Source organism: Macrobrachium rosenbergii, chromosome 6 (assembly GCF_040412425.1).
Source record: "Macrobrachium rosenbergii isolate ZJJX-2024 chromosome 6, ASM4041242v1, whole genome shotgun sequence".
In the NCBI taxonomy this organism is placed as follows: domain Eukaryota; kingdom Metazoa; phylum Arthropoda; class Malacostraca; order Decapoda; family Palaemonidae; genus Macrobrachium; species Macrobrachium rosenbergii.
This window is the reverse complement of record NC_089746.1, coordinates 30,387,847-30,411,511: the sequence shown is the minus strand read 5'-3', so window position 1 is coordinate 30,411,511 and position 23,665 is coordinate 30,387,847. Positions and strand designations below refer to the sequence as shown.

The 23,665-nt window shown below is 33.9% G+C and overlaps 1 protein-coding gene across 1 annotated transcript in view; it reads left to right on the top strand.

Annotated features, from left to right (window-relative positions):
* The window catches only part of LOC136839415 (protein Wnt-10a-like), a 305,294-nt gene that overhangs the window by 114,365 nt on the left and 167,264 nt on the right, over positions 1-23,665 (top strand). Inside the window, exon 2 of the mRNA XM_067105428.1 lies at positions 12,873-12,937. The gene's annotated coding sequence lies outside the window, so the exon portion shown is untranslated. The remainder of the gene's footprint in view (positions 1-12,872; positions 12,938-23,665) is intronic.

The window sequence follows — 23,665 nt, the reverse complement described above, 5'->3', positions numbered from 1 at the left end:
CTGCATAATTTATTCAGTAGAAACACCTGGATGCCGATACTTTCAGTTTCTGTTGGAGAAAAGATGAAAATGATATTTTATTTGCTGCTGGTCTTCAGTATATATATATATATATATATATATATATATATATATATATATATATATATATATATATATATATATATATATATATATATATATATATATATATATATATATATATATATATATATATAATTCAACAAGTGAAATATGAATGTGAAAGTCACAATTGCCTTTTTCCATTGGATTCATCCCCTGTTATGAAAATTATCAAATACATCCATCCATCGATACGTACATAATGCATACATTATATAATATATATATATATATATATATATATATATATATATATATATATATATATATATATATGTAGTTTATGTATGTATGTATATTTAGTGTGAGTGTGTGCGTGTGTGTGTATGAGTCTTGTGTTGGTGTTTTGGGTCTTATGCATAAAGTGTAATATGCAAAACTTTGAGTCGAGGGAAAAGTCCTGCGCTTAGGAGCACTCTAAAATCTGTTAAAACTAGTTACAGTTTTAGATGACGTCATGGGGCAAAGGCCAGTCTCTGGCAAGGAAAAAGCTCTGTCCTACCCCAGTAAAGTTTATCTTGCGAAGATCAAATTTACAAGGAGGATTCGTCGCCGAATGGTTTAAATAATAGTGGGGATTGTCAAGTGCAAGTGTCTCTATATCACAGGTTCAGTTCTGCAATACAAGACTTTAATGCATTATTTTTCTTTTACTGTACTTCTTTCATTTTTTTGCATATATATATATATATATATATATATATATATATATATATATATATATATATATATATATATATATATATATATATATATATATATATATATATATATATATATATATATATATATTTACATGTGTCATATCTTTTGCTCAGTTCATACACATATATATTACATATATATTACATATATATGTATACATACATATATGTATGTTATATATAGATATATATGTATGTATGCATATACCTTTACTGCACTTCTTGCAATATGTACATACATATATATATATATATATATATATATATATATATATATATATATATATATATATATATATATATATATATATATATATATATATATATATATATATATATATATATATATATATGTGTGTGTGTATTATTTATATATATACATTTTATATATAAATATATTTATATATTTATCACTGTATAAAATCCATTTGCCCAATAACTTGGTATAGAAAGGAAAAACCAAAGGCTTACTTTGTATACTATCGAGAACAAACTTACAAATGACCGAGACTAAGGTTAAATCCAAAGTTCTTTTAAAGTCACAACTGTTAGTTCTTAAATACTAGATACTCTTTAGCAAATAGTCGCGTTTTGATCTTGTGTCTTGTGCTTTGTAAAGAAAAATGAAAACATTTTTAGTGTAATTGTTTGCAGGGCACATCACCAATGGAGATTATCTTGCGTCACTCACGGATATCTAACAATTCTGTACCTTTTTTCATCAGATTTTCTTTTGTTTTATTTACCCCGAAGAGACTTGATGAGGGACCATAAAACTATACCCTTCTGGTGCCAACCCCTCCAAAATGAAAAAGACATAAGATAAAGATAAAAAAAAAAATTGCGCGTAGGATGTATTGTGTAGAGGGTAAATTGCTGAGAGTGATAAAAGGTTTTATGACGAAAGTGAATTATAATTAAGATTTTTCGCAAGAGGGACGGTCGCTGGACTGGTGCAAAAATGTGGCCTAGGCAAAGGTGTGCTTTTTCTTTACGGTTGTTTAATATTTTAAGGATCAAGTGATGCGAGTAGTCATTTGACAGTAGGTATAGATGCTGAGTTGTTACAGAAGAAAATGGGTCATGAATAGCGTGTGAATTGGTTGTTGTTTGTCGAGGAAACTATTGTACTGATTGGGGATAGAGAAAAGAAACTGCACAGATAGATGAAAGCATTCTAAAGCGTTGCCAGAGGCTCTAGCGAGTTAATTGTAATCAGGAGCAGAGTAAGGCTTTGAGGGCAAATGGGAGCCTAGAAGACGAGTCTGACTGTTATTACGGACAGTGAGAGAACTGAAGCTGTAGGTCCTTACAAATATTTAGGAGTTAATATTTTGGATGATGGGTAGGATAAGAGAAGAGACGAGTAGGTGAAACACGAAAGGCAGCAGGACATGTGCATAAGATTGGGAAGAAGCGTGAAGTGTCTATAAAAGTCAGTGTTGGAACGAATGAAAAGGGTGTTGTACCAACTCTAATCTATGGAAGTCAAGTTTGGATGCTGAAGTGGAAGATAGGTATTTGAAATATTTGAAGATCTGACGGGTGAGAAATATGAAGATACTTAAAAGCAGTGGTAAAGGATTAGCTTAGGGTAAAGAGTGGATCAGAATGTTTTGAGAGGGTTTGCTCATGTGAAAAAATGGATGATGATAGTTTGGTGAAAGAGCAAAAGAGCATTCAATCCGGAGTGTTGACAGGAAGGAGAATAGGAAAACCTAGAAATAGATAAAAAGCTGGAGTGAAAGAGGTAATGGAAAGGGGTGGCCTCAACATCTACTGTAGAAGGCGAAAGAGAGTGCAAGATGTGCCTGGAACATTGTGTGTAGGGGGCTCGATGTGCTGCTGGCGAGTCTTCTGTGTGTGTCTAGGAAGCAGTTAGTGTCGTAGAAACTTTCTACGCAAGGACTTCATCCACGATTTAGCAATCTAAAGGTAAACGTGTCAGTAATCACTGTCCTTTCTTTTCTTGGAAGCCACCCTTTATAGAGGAAACGAGTAGATGTTGAAAGTTCACACATACATACATATATAAACATATATTTGTTTGTATATATATATTATATATATATATATATATATATATATATATATATATATATATATATTATATATATATATATGTATGTATGTATATATACACATACATACATATATATATGAAATAATAAACGTACTATTTCGTACTTCTCAGAATTGTGAGGTAAGATCCATAATGAAATGCATGTTACAAAACTTAGTATATTAAAAAGATATATGTACAATATATATTTTAAATATATACTTTAAATACACTGTTTTGTAACATGCATTTCATTGTGAATCTTACCACGTACAACTCTTTGCTACATGTGTATATATATATATATATATATATATATATATATATATATATATATATATATATATATATATATATATATATATATATATATATATATATATTCATTCATTCAGTATATACATGTGTGTGTGCTTCAAAGACTACTGGAGCTCAGAAAGAAACACTTGCAACAAATCCAATTGTTTTATTGAAGTCTCAGGGTATCGGAACAAGAGCGCCTTTGAAGGGTGTTGAGTACCAAATAATAAACTCAGTGCTCCGAGAGGCAAAGGGATCCAAAGGATGTCAGCCAACTATTTACGTCGCAGTTCAACATTACTTGACCGTTCCTCACCAGGTGACCTATTGTGGTTTTGTAACACCTAAATTCACTGGGGAAAAAAAACTCGCCTCTCATAAATAAAAATAGCTATAATCTTGTCATTTTCAGTGCGAACAAGTTTTAAATGTAGCACTTACTAAAAGATTCGGAGCTAGCACTGGTACTGTAAATAAGCTTATTTTGTAGACACGTCTGACTTGGGAGACAGAGAGAGAGAGCATCAAAATATTTGTCTATGACTCACAAGATAAAAGCACCAGCAATCTCGTCCATATGAATGTAGTATGTATTAAAATTTTCGAAAACAGCTTTGATACTACACACAGACTTTTTATAGATGTCTTTAACTAGTTACATATGAAGGGAGACAGACAGACAGAGAGAAGCAATAGCAGCGCTACAGAGCCAAGAAAAATCGTTTACTAAACCAAAAGAAGTAAAGCGACTCTCTTCCAGGGGATTTAAGTTGAATATAATACTGGCGAGCGACGAGACAAGAGGTTTATCTTCATTTGGTGCGTTTTTACACTTGCTTCTCTTTGAACACGTCTCGAAGCAGGCATTGTTACATCCAGATATACATCTGAATAGACAAATATCAGCGCTTAACAATAGGAGAATATAATAGCCGTCCGTCAAGGGAACTGTAAATTAAAAGCGAGGAACTGCAGATGGAATGCAGAAGAAGAAGTGCTGATGACTGCTTTTAAAACCGCCAGTGCTACCGTGTTTGTAGCTCTTTCGTTGTCTGCATTTGCAGAGTTAGTTAGATCTTAGTTCCGCGCCTCCATTATTCCTCGAGATTTTTATTTTTACATATTTTTTCGTTTGAAGTGTCCAAACCGGTTACGGAAGCGTGGCGAGAAAAAAAAATATTAATCCTTCTCCAGGCATGCGTCGGCTATAATGATGGTGTGAAAATAAACAACAGCCATAAATTAAGCTGCAGACGTTTCTCATTTTGAATATGGTTTTGCATATTTATTTTTATTATCCATCGACCCATTGTCCGAATAGACAGTTTTCTTACAAAGAATTCTCAACTTGAGGAAGACAAGAAGTTATTTATAACCTTATAAAAAAACTAGTAAAAAAGTCAAGGTTTAAATACGTTATCAATATGGATTAGGAATATTAAGTGTCAGGGTTTCAGTAATACATCTGTGTCTTACAAAATGATTAAAGAACAATCATTAGTACATATGGATTTCTATCTACACATTTTATTATCATATAAGCATGTATATATTAATCATACCATTTTATACTATGCGGAATTTTTGGTTCCGTGGAAACTAGCTGAATATATTGTTATTCTAGTTGAAAATTTCTTACCTTTTATCTTAGTAACCTTTTTCCTAGGCCTCAGCTTAATAAGATAAGATCGTGTAGTGTATTTTATTAAAGCCATAATGCATCTATGAATATATACATATACATATTCATGAAGATATACGATATGTACATGCGTTTTAATATTCTGTTCTTTATAGATCAATAACTATTGATTAGTGAACTCCGAAAATACACACACACACACACACACACACACACACACACACACATATATATATATATATATATATATATATATATATATATATATATATATATATATATATATATATATATATATAGATAGATAGATAGATAGATAGATAGATAGATACCTTCCTTGGCTTCTTTTTTAAAAAGTTCAATTCTGTCGAATGTTACATTATTTTAAAATGCAGTCCAGGTGACAGATATAAATATATCAGTCATCAGCAAGTTCAAGTAAAAATATATATTTAAGATTTCACTGTGAATATATCAAACGTTATAAGTAACGAAGATAAGCACAGAAAAATATAAAGATTTTCTCTTTATTTCATTAAAAAGACAAAAACAACCTGTGACGTGTAATGTGCTCTTCGATTATTTATATATATATATATATATATATATATATATATATATATATATATATATATATATATATATATATGTATATATATATATATATATATATATATATATATATATATATATATATATATATATATATATATATATATATATATATATATATATGTGTGTGTGTGTGTGTGTGTGTGTGTGTGTGTGTGTGTGTGTGAGTGTGTGTGTGAGTGAGCACATTACACATCACAAGTTTATTTTTGTCTTTCTTAATGAAATAAAAAAATATTTCATTTTTTAAATACAAAGCTTCGTTACTTATGATGTTATATACAGTACATGTATTCACATTGAAATTTTGAATATATATTTTTTACAATTTTTTCTAAAATTATGATAAAAACATAAATGCTGTATGCACTGATTAGTTGTCAGTGACATGCGGGGACATTTATACTCCAAATTCTATATATTTTCCATCTTTTTTCAATGTTATTAAAGGAGAAATAAACGTAAACATACATATGATATCTGTTATAATAACAGTTCAGTTGACAACAAGTTATTTTCATGAACATAGCTTATGGTTTCATATGTATATTTACGTTTATTTCTCCTTTAATAACATTGAAAAAGGACGGAAAATATATAGAATTTGACGTATAAATGTCCTGTATGTCACTGACAACTAATCGATGCATACAACATTTATGTTTTTATCATAATTTTTAAACAATAAAAATATATATATATTTAAAATTTCAATGTGAATATATAACATCATAAGTAACGAAGCTTTGTATTTAAAATGAAATATTTTTAATTTCATTAAAAGGACAAAAATAAACTTGTGACATGTAATGTGATCACACACACACACACACACACACACACACACACACATATATATATATATATATATATATATATATATATATATATATATATATATATATATATACTGTATATATATATATGAGAGAGAGAGAGAGAGAGAGAGAGAGAGAGAGAGAGAGAGAGAGAGAGAGAGAGAGAGAGAGAGAGAGAAAAGAGCACATTACACGTCACAGATTACTTTAGTCTTTTTTTTAATGAAATTAAGAGAAAATCTTTATTTTTTGGTGTACTTATCATAGTTACTTATAACATCTGATATATTCACATTGAAATCTTAATTATATATTTTTACTTATATATTTATACAACTATATTTACGTATATTTAGTGTGGTATTTTCTAAATTGATAAAAAAACCCATTACAGTTGTATTGTGAAAATAACAGAACTCATAGATAGCTCAGATATGTATTCAGAAAGCTTTAAATCTTCTTTAACACTAATATGTGAGTTCGGCAGCAACTTGGCTCACAGCGGTGTTCTAGCTTCGTCATCGGAATTTCCCCTCTTCAGTATAAAAACAATCATCTCTTATCATGGAGACAATAACAAGATCAAATAGTTTAGTGCAATAAGGAAAGAGAGAATAAACATGGACAAAAAAAAAAAGGGGCAATCACGAAAACTTAACGACAAATTTCCTCATCAACAGTTTACGGCTGACTTTTGAGTTATGCTTCTGAAAAATTCTTGAGAAATTGAAGTTCTGGCTCTATTATTTTTTTTTAATATCGATGACGTCTGTCCCAAAGCCCGAACAAATAAGTAGAGAAGACTTTTACATAGAGGGCGCATGTAATCACAGGTGGTTGTGCAACCATGTCAGACCAATAAACCCAACACAACGTGGGCTAACTTTTGTAAGCAAACTGATAAACACTCTGCGAGATAGCATCACAGCATCCTGAAGGTCAAGCTCGAACAAAACAATGCAGCGTGTGTGTGCTTGCTCGTCTCTTCTCGAATGGTCAGTCATTAGCTTGCTTGCTGGAGTCAGGGATAAATGGAGTAAAGGAAACAAATTTTTCCCGTAGGGGGTTAGTATAGTCAGTGCACCTCGCGTGGTACAGTGCAGGCATTGTCAAAAGATATTTCTAATGTCCCTTAGCCATTTCTTTATGTTCATTCCCATCCTTTCTTCAGTCTTGCTGTCCAACCTCTCTAACTATTACTTCCAAGTGCAACCGTGGAGTTTTCTTTCAGTTCCACCTATAGATCCTAATACTTCATCTGTTTTGTCTGAATTTCTTATCTTGCTGTCCAACCATTCCAGCCCATCTTTTCCAATGACCGAAAGTGTCCCTTCAGTTCTTAGCTTGACAGACTAATTCCATAAACCAAGTAGAAAGTTATAATTAACGTGTAATTTTCCTACGTTCAATTGTTAGCTGATTTTCCTTATTGATTGTATGGTATATGTGGTACAAGGTAAACGTATGCATTTCCACGTGGTCGGTCTAGTTTCCTTAAATCAAAATCTGAGTCATTACAGCCCATGTGTACATTTTTTGACGAAACTTTTATTTTAGAAGTGGGCGTCTGAGTCTGAATTTACCCTTGGTGCATCGTCAGTAAATTGTCATGCATTTGAATGAATCCGCTGGAGAGCCTACAAAGTAGAGCAGGTGAATAATAGATGAAAAATTGTGCTCAAATGATTATACCATTTGATTCTTCGTGTGTTGTAGTTTATCATTTCGTACTTGTTTGTAATCGGTTCAGTTGTACTTTTAGCAAGTGGTCTGTGGAAGGCATCAGAAGAACTGTAGCCGGTTGCTGAACAAAGAAGCGATTTTCATTGAAGCACTGTTTACTATATAAGTAGCTGCCGCCTTTTGGTGAACTTTGGTGTGCAATATCTCTGCAAGTTCTTAAGAAAAATCTATTTTCTTTGAGGCATTTGCTCGGTCCCAAAAACGGGGAGGGGATGAGGTGATCACGGTATGCCCCAGAGAATTTTACTCCTTCTGTGCCAGTTGCTGTATAAAATGGCGCTATTTTCTAAGATAACATGCTCTTTAGCATTATTCTGAGTATGAACCTTTAAACCCATTTACACCATCCCCCATAAATCAATTACCAAAATGACACAAACACGAAATCTTACGTAACAGAGAATCCAGGAGTGGGTTGTCCGACTTCAGCCATTAATATGAATATACAGTATATTTGTCTGACTCGAGCCAAATCTTTCTCCTCGAATTTTTAAGATTTCTCTGCTTTAAGGATCGCGTACATCTTCATCTGCGATGGCATGAGCTATGTGCTGTAAGCTGCGCTGTGAATACTTTCTTTTTAACGGCAAGCTAGAAGAAATAGGATTGCATGTTTTGAATTTTGTTCCTTTTTTGTATATTTAGTTTTCTGATATATACATTATATATACTGTATATATATATATATATATATATATATATATATATATATATATATATATATATATATATATATATATATATATATATATATATATATATATATATAAAATATATATATATACTTAAATATATATAGGCTATCACAAAGAAAATTAAACAATTTATATTTAAAACGAAAGAATATAACCAGCGTTTCATTTTCCCTACGGTAAATCTACATAAATACATCACGTGTCATTAGGATTTCATGTATATATATATATATATATATATATATATATATATATATATATATATATATATATATATATATATATATATGTATGTATGTATGTGTGTGTGTGTGTGTGTGTGTGTGTGTATTTATACATATGCATATATATTTGTATATATACACGTAAAAATTAAGGCAATGCCACGAAGGAAAGTGAAACGACGGAGTGGTGCTGGGCCTTTCGACTCAATGTCCTTTACTTAGCAGTCGAAAGGCCTAGCACCACCCGCCGTTTCACTTTCCTTGGTGGCATTGTCTTCATTTATATATTCATCATGTTCCATATTTTCGTGATTCTGTTATACATACACATATACACATACACAAACATATATATATATATATATATATATATATATATATATATATATATATATATATATATATATATATATGTGTGTGTGTGTGTGTGTATATTATGTTACATATACAGTATATATATACAGTGTATATACATAAACATCAACCGTTATCCTTAGTATTTAAAAAATACTTTACAAAATTTAAAAACTTTTAATTGATAAATTCAAAGCTTTATATAATACTGAAAAATCCAACACGATTTGGATACTTTAATATATAATCAAATATTCGTTGCAATGTTGGTTCATCCTTCTACAGAGAGTTGCAAAAAATCTAGCATGTTATCGGGGTGACATCTGATCCAGGATAAATCAAGGCTGACTTCTCCGGTTCTAACTTTAGCATCAGGATCTTAACAAAAAAAAAAAAAAAAAAAAAAAAAACTAAAGTAAGAAGGTTATCCGTAAATTCGGTTGTCAGTTTGTCACCATAAAATCCTCAGTGCCTAGTATCTATGGATCAGCAGTAATAACTGCGACACTTTATGGAAATAAATTGTTAACAATAAAATCTGTATAGAAATATTATTTAAAGGAAATACAATTTCGAGAAACTGGATGTCTTTAAACACACGTTTGACCCGGAAATAAGACATATGTAGAGGATCCCCTGCAATTCTAAAAAGATTCCTCAATACATATAAGCAGTACTTTATATTTTCTCCTTTCCTTTTCCTTGTCTCGCAGCTTTAAAAAAATAATTTAATAAGTAGAGAGATAGGCAAAAAAGTCAACTTTAACGTTTGAATAAGGAGCGAAGCTTCTAGCCATAGATTTCAGGGGATTTACAAACTGGCTTCAGTTTTACATATTTCGATTCTCTAGGCAATGACGCAATCTGAAGGATGTATAGCTGCTATGACTCCCTTCTTACGAAAATAATATAAGATCTGAGGACCTAGACGAAGTCAAGAATTCAAAAATTAGGTCACCCCTGTTGTATGTTTATAATAATTGTTTTTATCAGTTTAATAATTGACTGATTTCTTTTTACTGGCACTGAAACACGTATGGTCGGTGACTTCGGATATATTGAAGTATGCTGCTTTATATAAGGCATTTCGTTATTTCAAGTATACCATTATATCATACGGGCAAATAAAACCCACTAAAGTTATCACTAGATAAGCAGACAGGAATCAAGTGAATAAACAGAATACGTTAGTTACAAAATGTTCTCTGTGTGACGCTGAGTGAAGAACGCCATTGTAGGAGAAAGCCCATCCGTCAGTTGCTTGCCCTGACGACATCGTGCCCGAGTGATTGTAATGAGGAAACTTTAGTTATGAATGAGCGAGTGCTCTATGTTTATGCGCTGCAATCTCGACCGCGTGTACGATGAAGTAGGGAATACAAGGAAACTTTTCTTCCCAGGTGTCTTGCGAACAACGTGACCAACCACAGAAGACTTTTGGTCAAGTGCTTTATCAAGCAGATACGAGCCGAAGAATGATTGAGATGGAACCCGAGACAGTAAATACTTGTAGTCTCTCTGGTCTGACTAAGTGAGAATGCTCAGCTGGACGTTGAGAAAAAATAAAAGTAAAAAAAATTTTTTTTTTTTAAACTAACGTGGCTTCGTGTGGGTTCCTTTATCTTTTATTGAATACGTAACATCTCTTGAAGTTGAGAGTAATGATCAAACGGTCATACAGTGCTTTGTACTGTGTATTACAACAAAGGAGGTCTTCATGAGATCTAGCTGGTGCCTTTTTATTCTTCTTCTTTTTCATCTTTCTACTCTCAGCTAACTGATAACAGTATGTGGTTTATGACATCTTGCCAGTTTTACTCTTGGATGTTTATTAATATCACCATATATACGCGAAATATTGTTAATTATTATTATTATTATTATTATTATTATTATTATTATTACATAAACTTATATTATAATTATTATCCACATGGTACATACATAGGCTAATTATATAAATAAATATATAAAAAAGCAAAAATATAACTAAATACTTTTGAATATATCCTTAAGAAGGAACCCTCAAGCCAAGACTGTAGAATATTTCAGTATCATTGATGCTGTGTAAGAAGCTGGACACGCAGCAGCAGTAAATAACAGCACAAATAAAAAGTGGATAGTTTGAGCACCAGAACTGCCTCACACTCTTTCGGACGCGAAATAAATATCCACATACTATGAACTACCTGCCAGGGTAACAGGCCCACTTAGTTGCATTTACGGTAGTTTTGCAATATGCAAAGGCTTTGTAATCATCCATATTTAAGTACATAATCCAGTCGCATGAGTCACTTAATTAATATCGTTCCTTATTATAGGAAAGCCTCTAACTCTATCAGAGTTTCAGTTTCATCAAAATTTAAGTTCCTCTTAAATCATAGACTTTTACCAAATTCGTCAACAGTTAAGTATCCCCTTAAATCATAAACTTCTATCAAATCTTTAGATACCAAATCATCTGACATGAGACAGTCTTCTTGCATATCATCCTCCCGCTCAAAAAAAATCGACTAGGACCTCCAACGTTGAATTATTCTCCCAGTTTTATTACATGTATTATGAAGACCAGTGACAACGGTCTGAAATAACAAACAACACTCGTCTGAGCTCTCCGCATTCCCAAATGTAAACGCCCGTCACTGTTTTCCGAGATTTACACATGTACGACATTGCACGTGTACGTCACAGACGGGTCCTTTTAAAAGTATATCTAAGTCACACACGTACTTGGAATCTTGCATCGTCTGAGAATGACTAAAATAACTTCTTTTTTAAATGGCACATACCTTAAAACGAATGAATCCATATGATTAAAATTATTTTAAATTTATAATTGTATCCAGTATTAGCGTATCTATTCGTGATGCAAACTTAGATATTCCTAATCGACCACAGATGAAAAGGAAGGCGATGTTATTTAAATCCACATCAGTTCAATGTCCAGCTGATAACGATCGAGATGAACTCATTCTAACCAGAAACTGTATTTTTAACGTTTCTGTTGATCTTTGGTTCATCAAGCAGTTTTAGAAATTTTAGACCATCGTTTGTAAATAGCTGCGGGGGGTCTCCTTTTCAGATGATTCATACCGAAGGCCCGCTTTGATTATGCTAATAATCTGCAAGAACTCTCGCTAAGTTTATAAATCACGACAGGGTTCTTGCCTGGATTCGAAAACATATAGCTGCGGGTGTCACTAGCTATGCTCGTGCGATTTTTTGTATACTCTTCTTTTCTTTCAAGGAAATTTGTAAACTAAATCAATTTTTAGGAAAGAAAATTCTTATATTGAAATGGATATAAAGTAACAAAACACATTTGCTTTAGATGATCATGGAAATAACTAACTGACTCACGACCTGAAAAGCTACCTTTTCTATCAGATACTTGACAAAAAATATTGTATAAAAAATGTTGTTAGTAAAGCGAAAAAAATGCCTTACTGTTTCGATGTTTGACTTTGCTAGTCTGACTCAATAAATAAATAAATAAATTGTTCTCTCACGACTTTGAAGGGATTGTCTGTTCACGACCTGATGTATAAGGGGAGCAACTTTATTAGGCATTTCATTTAACTCATTCTCTTTACAGAACTTTACCTGGCTACCTCGAAGTTTCTCACCTAGTACTGAGAAGGAATGCAGATCAGTCATAAGGTAAGGCTTTGAATTTTACGTTTTTTGCAAATTTTGACCCCTTTTATTCTATGCAGGCCCTTGGAATGACGGACTAAAACACGTATCTTTTATTCTAAATCCTATATTAATTTAATATGCTTTTTATCTTTTTTATATTTAATCAGAGCGCATAGGTTTTCTTACCAGTGGTTGCAGTGACGGAGTTATCCGATACAATAGGCGGTTTCTAGACAGAATTATGCAGATACCATTTTTTTACTTTCATTCAGCTGCTGAACAGATTCTTTGAAGTTGTCAGGGTCATCTCCGAATAGGAAGCTATAGATATTTATGTTGTAGATTAAACAGTTTCGTCAGAGCAATGACTCCTACTGATTCTTAGAGGGGCAGACAAGGAAGCTAGCACGAAGGAATCAAGAATTCATCTCGTGAGAGATGTATTCTTGATTCTCTCTTGAGAGAAAATGGCAGTGGCAGACAGCATTTACTTAGAAGTATATTTCAGCTGCACCTTGTCGCCAGTTTGGATGCTTCTTAAATTATCCTTATTTTTGTTGCGAAGTAGGCAAAGTAGAATATTTGATGCCTTAGCACAGATGGCTTGATTTATAAACGACAGCTGCTGCTACAAATTTTTTTATTTGTTAGGAAAAAATGAAAGCAAAGAGGTAATTTCTTTAAAACGATGCATATTGAGCTTAGTTAAAAAAAAAACTCGCTTTGTGAAAAAAAATAAAAATTATACATAGTAGTCTTTAAAAAAAAATTGAATTTTGTTGTAAATTTTTTCTTCTGAAAGACCAAACAGACAGACGAATCACTCGTAGGTAAAGTTGAAGAAGATGCTTATGGCAGATGTGAAGAAGGAATGGTGAAAAGAAAAGACGTCGTGGGAAAAATACAAAGCATTGTAGAAACAGGGAGCCATAACGAAAACAAGATAACAAATTGCATCTTGAGTAGTCATGTTGCTAAAATTGTCAGAATAAAATTATGAGATGAACCACTTCTTCCGTTGTTAACCTGAAAAACATAAAGAAATATAATTAATTTAATCAAAATGAGTCAGGAAAGAGAACAAATGATAGAGTTTGTCTTTGTCAAGTAAATAATTATGTTTACGAGAGAGTCCCTTGTGACCGTACATAGAAAACGCGCCATCACAGATTCCAAAGAGAACGAGTAAAGAATACCAATAAAATTCTTTAACCAATTCGCGCCAAAATTTAATCAATGTCAGAACAGGATCTTTTCTGTGAACGTTCTTAAATATTTGCATCGTCATTCGTTATCAAAATAATGAAAATTATCACATTTTCCTCCTCCACTCCTGTGTAACACTGTACTACACCTAGCGTCTTTCTATTCAACTAGCTATATATAACTTTGTTCATTTGAAATGAACTGTATCTGACGATGGAGAGAGAGAGAGAGAGAGAGAGAGCTGAATCTCTTCATGGAAGATCAGCGCTAAGAGCCTCGTATATTCGATTTAGCCTGACATCACGGACGAGGTTTTTCTCATTCACACGGAGGGCTCGGCCCTCTTTACTACTTGGAAGGAGCGTTTGCTGCCAACCCTGTTTTGTACAAATTATAAGTTATGACAGTAATGAAAATTACTAGTACGCCGGGGGAGGGAGGTAGGAGGGGTAGAAGAACACAGGCTGAGGAGGGGTGAGGGTGGGGGCCGGGAATTTCACCTCCAGGAGAGAGAGAAAGAGAATTTCAGATGATATTTTTATTAGTTGACCCTTGACCTCTGCGAAAGATTAGATATATTTGCGATTCCTGATCCAAGCCAACGTCGTTCCTGGAATTTTTGTTGAGTTTTGAAAAGATTGCCTCACTCTCGGTGAATAATTTTGCATTTTATTTTTCTTAATTTAAAAGAACCTTCAGAAACTGTGAGATAATTTAGTAAGCATCGTCGTCGTTCCAGAGATTGTTGTCGAGCTATGGAAAAATTTATTTAGTTGAGGCAAACAATTTCGTCTTTTTTATCCTTCTCCAAAAAGACCATCATCCTCACAGTTGAAATCAGGCGCTCATGAGCTGCTCTAAAGAGCAAGAGACCGTGCTGACGTTAGAACACTTTATCTAACGTAAGGATATCAACAAAATATTCGAAAGATGACAGGACGAAAGATGCACGTCCGCCTTATCTGTATTTTCATTTATATCTTATTCATTTTCTTCTTCGTTGTTTTAAAATTAGCATACAGTAAAATATGATGTTTTGATTATAAAATATCATTTAGAGAGTCTAAGGTAGAAGTGAAAAAAAATACGGTGCGAAAATCAAATAAGCAGACAGCAGAATGAAAAAGAATCCGCCTTATCTGTATTTTTCAATTCATCTCTCTCTCTCTTTAAAATCTCTCTCTCTCTCTCTCTCTCTCTCTCTCTCTCTCTCTCTGTGCATGTATGTGTGTGTGTGTATAAACTCCTCACCATAAACCTGTGGTGTTGAAAACAAAGTTCCATAGCAACGTTAAAAATGCAACCACTGAAACCTGTGTTTATTTGTTCACAAATTCTCTCACGACGATTAGACGAAATTTTTGTGAAGCTGTTAATTAATCATCAGATAGAACTCGAGAAGCATACGTCAGAGGTGAGGAAAAATTAGAAGTCTTCCTACTGTGAAAGGTATAAATACGCAACTTGCCATTGTTTATGAATTCTCTTCTGACAGATTACTTAGCATCTTTTTATCAATTATTATATCATTAATAGAGAGTATTATCATTTCTAGATTTTATACTATTGTGGTATATATAAACTCACTCTCTCTCTCTCTCTCTCTCTCTCTCTCTCTCTCTCTCTCTCTCTCTCTCTCTCTCTCTCTCTCTATATATATATATATATATATATATATATATATATATATATATATATATATATATATATACATATATATTACGTGTATAAATAATATATACACATATATTTACATGTATAAATAAATATACGTATATATATATATATATATATATATATATATATATATATATATATATATATATATATATATATATATATATATATATATATATATATATATATATATACTATAAAACAGAGAGAGGAGGGGGGGTGGGGAGAGAAATATCAGCAAACCATTTAATGAAGACATTCGTCAAGATTATCACAAATGTGCGGCCAGACAATAAAGATCCTCTTCCAGATTAAAGCGAGATAAAAAAAAAAGAACGTATTAAATAAATCTTTACTCTCGCAGAACATCGGGAGGGTGTGCCTGATATTAGAAGCTTTCATCGCGATGCTTAAGATAATATTTTGAATGTTCAGCAAAAAGACGTAACAGGAGAGAGGATGGCGAGTACCACCCCCGGAGGAAGGCATATTAGGAAGGAGTCTCTCTCTCTCTCTCTCTCTCTCTCTCTCTCTCTCTCTCTCTCTCTCTCTCTCTCTCTCAGCTCTCATATTTCAAGGACAAGATGAATGCATTCTTAGGGCATTATTCAGGATTAAATGAAGCTTCACGAGCGACAGCAAATCAAATATACATTGTCGTACCCTCTTCGCTTATTAATCTGCACTTGTACTCTGTTGCAAAATACGGCCGGGACTCACCGTTCCTTAAGAGGTTTTTCTTCTTCCTCTTCTTTTTCTTCGAGATAGTTCTTGCTTTACTATTTGAAGAGTTATAAAGCTCTGCTAATTCAAAAGTTGCCCCTCTTGCGATTAGAACTGGGCGACTTTCATTACTTGACAGATAATTTCTCTGGTAATGCTTGATAATGTTACGTGGAACTGCTGTGAACTATGTTACTTAAATTTTTTTTATTACAGCAGGTAGCTCCGTTAGTGTTGTTGCGTATTTCAAAGGTGCAAGCTTGTCTGAGTGTGAAGAGCAACACTATTAACTTAAATTTAGGCTAATTTCATCTTAACAGAAAAAACCTGAAGTATTTGTAAAAAGATTTAGATCTCTTATTAAAAAAATGTCTTGGAGGATTTGATAGTTTCAATAACTTCCTTGCACTTCGTGATTCTAACATGGGTTACTTCTTGTGCACAAACTTACCACTGAATATTTTTGTTCCTGACACCATTCCATACCGGGCTAGAAAATGACTGGTACTCATATGCTTTACCTTAAGACGTTAGCGATTCATATTAAGTGACCACATTTTCTTATGTAAGCCTCTTCATATCAAGCAGGAAAATATTTTTGTTCATATAACGCTAATGTGTCGTGATGTCCTATTCACTGAATATTTTTCTCTAGGCGCTTTTCATAACACATGAAAATGACGGACATACATAATTATGTTTTATGTCAAAATGTTCACATCTTGCTTACAGAGACCAAATACATATATGCTTATTCTTTCTCTAGTTTAGATTGTTTCATGCCATGGAAATTCCTCGCACTTGGCTTCTAAATGGGAAGGCCTCTCAGACTGAAGGCTTATTTCATAGCTAAGTTTTCTCTTTCCAGCAAGGGCATCTGGGTATGAAATCCTTCTTGATGAGCCTTTGATTGAAGACGTGTCTCTAGCTACTGACAGTCTTGTTCCACTTGAGAACTTTGATTTTTCTTTCCTTTACGACTGTGATTTTGTTGAATACTTTTGCATAGTTTTATTTCACATCCTAAAGGGGATTTCGAACTCTCTACAAGGTAGTTTTACAGGAATTCGATTAAGGTGTTGCAATACTTTATCATAGTTAAATTTCGAATCATAAGAAGGTTCCCATGAACTAGCCACTTTATCGTTATTGTATACGACATGTTTTACAGCTTTTTGTCACTCTCTTTCTGCAAAGGCTTACTTAAGGAACCATGAATCGTGAAAGCAAACTAAATATTATTTACTGATACTACAGCTAGCTATAACAATAATGATAATAATTATAAAAGGCAATATGTATTTACATACATGTTTATGTTATTTATGCTTAACAATAGTTGTATTCAGGCAGTGAACTCCAAATATAAACTGGTCATCAACCAGCCGGGGATGGCCTCTTTCACTACTGGACCCTGCGTAAATATGTAAAATTAAAACCCTTCAGTCCGAACTACGGGCTACATCATAAGTTTCGTGACTTACCGTCTCGATTCTCTTTTACATTTCTGTCGTTTTTGACGGTATGGGTTGGGCTAATAATAATAATAATAATAATAATAATAATAATAATAATAATAATAATAATAATAATATTTGATCTGTGTACAGCTGCATAAAACTAAAAATGAGCAAACTTCAACTTGCAAACAAGATATCGCTGACAGCTTGCAAGAGACCAACTAGCTTTGTGGTTTCTTCCATCAGTCTCGTTTTCACTCTTAATTGGTGTTACATTTCTCTTACTTCATTAGGACAAAGGATACGTCATTAAGCCCTACGCTTTGTATTACATGGTTTTCATGCGTCAATCGTCTTATTTTTTTGCGATTGTGTTGCATCCGTTATTTATTTTCCGTTTGTTTGTGTTGAAGTTTCATTCAAAAGTGCCTCTTTCTTTAACTTGAGTTTGTTTTTCGCTTTATTATTGTTGTCCTTATTGTTACTTATTTCATTGTTGGGAATCATAGTATAAACGTGAAGATATTCTGTTTTCACTGTTGTTTTGGCCCTTATGAGCGTTCCTTATCTCATTTTAGTGTGCGTAGTTAACTTTTAAATCTGCCGAGATTTTATTATAAGTATTAAGCCAATTGTTCATGTATTTCAAGTTTATTTTTTCAGTTTCTCGCCAAGTCATTCACGTAATTATATCTGTAGCACAATAGTTTTACCGAATATCGGGGTTAAATGAGTACTCTTAAAAAGAAAGAAATTGCCTTATAATCTAAACTAACCTACAAAGTAGGTCATCAAAGATCGGAATAATTCTGAAGAAAACGGAAAAGATTTCGCTAATGGCCGTCGTCCTTTCGAAAGACTGAATAAAATGCGCGCACCCAGTTTTAACTGCTGGGTGGAGCCACTTCGGAATAACCTTAAGCACACCTACAGAGGACTGTAGTCCTCCTCAGGAGAGATAGCGAGGGAAATTGATGGGTCCGATGGCGTGGATGGTGTGGACGATAAAACTCGAAAACCTCCTATCACGGTATCATTATGTTGGGTTGAACGATGCAAAGACGTTTAATGTCAGGTAATTATTCTATCTTTATTTTGTATCGGGTCTGGAATTCTTTTAAGTAGGTTTTATGTGACCTGGCGTCGCCATCTTTAGACACAGGTAGCTTATGAAAACATTGAATTTTATCTTCTAAGAGCCTATAGATATCTGAAATCTGTCAGGTCTTGCTTATCAGATATAGAGATTGATTTGATTAAATGATTGACTGATATAAACAGCACTAAAGGTAGACTTTTCCAGGGCCCACTCTGTGACTTCCGAAGACATCTTACGATTAGGAAAAGACAAGAATTTTGTTTACGAAATAAATACGGAATGTGCTAGTGGCCAAAAAGTAGTCTGCCTGCTACCGTCATTGTAAGAGAGAGAGAGGGAGAGAGAGAGAACTAGAACCCAGAACATCCTTCTGAAGGAAATATATTATCACGTCTCATTATCTAATGTCCTTCTACCTCTTATAATAAATTACACAGAGTATCCTTTCAGTCATGTAGGAAGCAAGATCTAGAAGCACTGATGATAAACTTACGTTTGTTTTTCTTGTTTTTGGAAGAGAGATAACGGGTCCGTTTGCATCCAACTTTGCAACCATGTCGATGACGTCGAATGGTGGTACATGCCTCCAGTGTTCAGCAAGGGAACCAAGAAAGAGTTTGCTTGCGAATCAGTACAACATTCTTGTTCAGAACGCAAGACCTAATGAGTGGAAGAAAGCGAAGTATGACACTGGTAATAACGGAAAGTCTTATTACTGAACATATACTCTCTATGGAGATAAAAAATTAATGGCATATTAATACTAATAATGATATATGCTGATACAGACACAAGAATAGGGGAAGAGAGAATTGTGCATGTTTCATTTTTATTTATAGACACCTTACCACACAATTTCCATCCATTTTAAGCATCCAGAAATGACCTAAACATCCATTAAGTTGGCCTAGTAAATCAAACAAGGCGACGTTATATTCGAAATCGTTGACTTCATCCAACGGAAACAATAATAGTTGAAAAGGTAAAGTTTAGGGTCTTAGGAAAGACGAATGAAAGTCACTGCAAGAAACTGTGAATGACAGCGTCCATCAGGACGAGGAGATGGTTGTAACAAAAGTTCGTTTTGTTAAGTAAACATGTCGTTAAAGAGACCTGACGCCTCTGTTTTATTGTCTTCCTCTTGTAAACACGTCTCTTAAAGCTTATACTTCTCCCGTTGAGAAATGGAGCCTTCTCTCTCTCTCTCTCTCTCTCTCTCTCTCTCTCTCTCTCTCTCTCTCTCTCTCTCTCTCTCTCTCCATAATTTTACGTAACATCCATCTTGTAGGTAAAGTTAGTGGCCCGATAAACCCAGCATTCATGACCGTAGCCTTTGCAACGCCAGATTACAGAGTACAAACTCCCCTGTCAACCTTTCCTTATTATTGTTGACTTCAATTATTTTCAGCCCCCAAAGCTGACAGATTAAATCCTTTCTCTATTATTCTCACTTCCGTAGTTGACAGATGAAACTCTTTCCTTTATTATAATAAAAGGCATTCAAACATTATTAAAAGCGTTGGTAAGGAAAAAGTAATTCGAGGCCATGCAAGAAGTCTGTAACAAACCATAGTGTCTAAAACAATCCCATCTTTTTATCCGCCGTAGTACTTTAAGTTCTTTTAATCTCCCAGTGCGATCAGTTTCAGGTTACTGAAGTAAATCACAGTAATGATCGTGAGAAGACAGACTAAAGTTGAGAATGCCTCTAATATACTGCAGTTCATATAGAGCTCTGAAGAAGACGCCAGCTTACAGTAACCAATCACTCAGTTATCAAGCTCTGAAGGCCCAAAGTAAACCTTGATTTGTGTTCTGTTAAGGAAAAAATATGTAAAGAAATAAGTTCTCTTAGAACAGTGTCTATGAAATAGTCATGAAATGATTGTATAACGTGTCCTTTCAGACAAATAAAAGGGACCCTCCTGGTGGACCAAACAAGGACGGTGGGTGAGCTTTCATAAATAAACGGGATGATGATGATGATGATGATAATGATTCCCGAACCTACAGCTTTTCAGATAGTCTCATCAGGCACTGTAAACTTGGATACAAGGTTTCAGATGTATTCTCCGGAACTGAAAAAATCATTTGTCGGTTTCCGTGGGAGATGAGTAGAGAAACAAGCTATTTAGGTACAACAAGGAGGAAATTTTTCCTGTGATTAATAATGCTGTATCAAGGTTTAAACAGTCACCACAATAATACCTGGATAAAAAGGACAGTCACCACAGTAATACCTGGATAAAGGGACAGTCAGCACAGTAATCCTTGGATAAAAGGGACAGACATTACAGTAATACTTGGATAAATGGGACAGTCACCTAGATAAATGAGACAGCCAACACAGTAATACCTGGATAAATGGGACTCTTACCACATTAATATCTAGATAAAAGCGACAGTCACACAGTAATGCCTGGATAAAAGGGACAGACGGCACAGTAATACCTGGATGAAAGGAAAAGACAGCACAGCAGTACCTGGGTAAATGGGACAGTCACCACAGTAATACCACCTGGATAAAAGGGACAGTCAACACCATAATACCTGGATAAATGAGACAGCCACTAGAGTAATGACTGGATAATGGGACAGTCATTACAGTAATAACTGGATAATAGGAGCAGTCAGTACAGTAGTGTCTGGACAAATGGGGCAGTCAGCACAGTCATACCTGGATAAAATGGACAGACACCACAGTAATTCCTGGATAAATGGGATGGGACAGTCGCCACAGTAATATCTGGATAAGTGGGACAGTCAGAGTAATATTTTGATAAAAGGGACAGTTAGTGCAGTAATTTATGGATAAAAGGGACAGTCACCACAGTAATACCTGGATAAATGGGACAATCAGCACAGCAATTTATGGATAAAAAGGACAGCCAGAACGATAATTTCTGGATCAAAGGGACAGTCAAAACGGTAATTTCTGGATAAAAGGGACAGTCAGTACAAGGAAGTGCAAGAACATTTTTCTGAGTCCTTCAGAGTTTTACCGGACAGCGCCTGGTTGGTCAGCTAGTATATGTATGTCATCAATTTATATCAGTATGGAATAACTGGTTGCAATTCATCACAGTCGATTAATCACCTGGAACTTGAATTCCAATGTTTCAACGGAAGGTTCATTATCATTCCGTGATGCTTAAGAATCCGACCCGGTCCCTCCTGCTTTTCAAGTAAGCGTCATAACCGCTGAACTATTAAGAGGTGAGGAGAATTAAGATATTTCTTTCAGAAAGCAATGAGAGCAATGTGGTCATCTTGGATTAAATTCGTCAGTCAACAGTTTGCCATATGGGGTGGGACGACGGGCGAGGAATGTGCGATTTTCTGGAACCAGCTTGAGGGAAACCAGAGGAGGTGACGATTCGATTGATAACAGACGTCTCTCTCTCTCTCTCTCTCTCTCTCTCTCTCTCTCTCTCTCTCTCTCTCTTGCAAACTACGTTCTAAAATAGGAAGAAATGTTAAATATTAAACATTAATGTTCCTGCTAACAGCTAATGATTTTGTTATAAATCTGAAGGGGCTTGAGTCTCTTGATGTTTTTGTTTACGTGGATCTAGAATAACCTGCGGCTTTGCCATGTCATCTTGTGTTCCTGGTAAATGTCAAATGAATGTTTGTAATTATAAGAAATAAATCAAGGTAAAAATGCCGGTGAACGTTTAGACAAAAAAAAAAATCCGTTTGGCAGACCTGAACTTGAAAGTGCTGTATATATAGAAGCCTATTTGCTATTTAATTACTGTCACTCGAATTACGTAATAAATTAGAAGGAGACTGTAGTCTTATAAATAGTTCTTTAATTCACATTTTGCATAGGCACTTACAGCAATCATTCGTGATGGATGCCTTCTTTTGTTACTGAGTAGAACATCTTGAAAATACGATTGCTTGTAAAAAAAAAAAAAAAAAAAAAAAAAAAAAAAAAGGACTGAATGCAGCAGTAATCCTGTCATTAAACAGAGGACTTTCAAAGAAAACATCAAGCACACGTGATAGTACTGAAAAAGCTATTGCGTCATAACTGAAGAAGTTAGTGAATGGATCGGCCAGATTTACTGTATTTCATTTTTTCACTCCGAAGTCTGTTTTCGTTATGATTAGACTTTTTTTCCACATACGAAATTCTTAGCTTATCGTCGGTACTTTGGTTAACTTCAACTTTCTTAAAGAAATTCCGCGTAAAAATATCTTCTGCAGTCAAATAACTTTTACCATTAGAGGTAAGAGAAGCTTAATCTACCTTGCCCGAGTTTGCTGTCGTGGAACTGAATATAAACCAAGGTTGCATCTTATCTTCCGTATTCGCTCATTGCTGTCACCCACAACTTATATACACTTTCATAGCTTAGTCTGTGTATTTCTGCCTAACATCATCGGTGGCGATTAACGCGACTTTCAAGATTTATATTTATTTTATGCTTCATATGTAAGTTGAAGGACAATTTGCCTTTGATATGAAACTTAAAAAGCTCCATAGTGAGGTTACTAAATTCTAAAAATGAAAGAACAAACATTGACCCCTTTTAGTCATGAATTCAATATCTCTTAGACCTCTTACAATCTTCT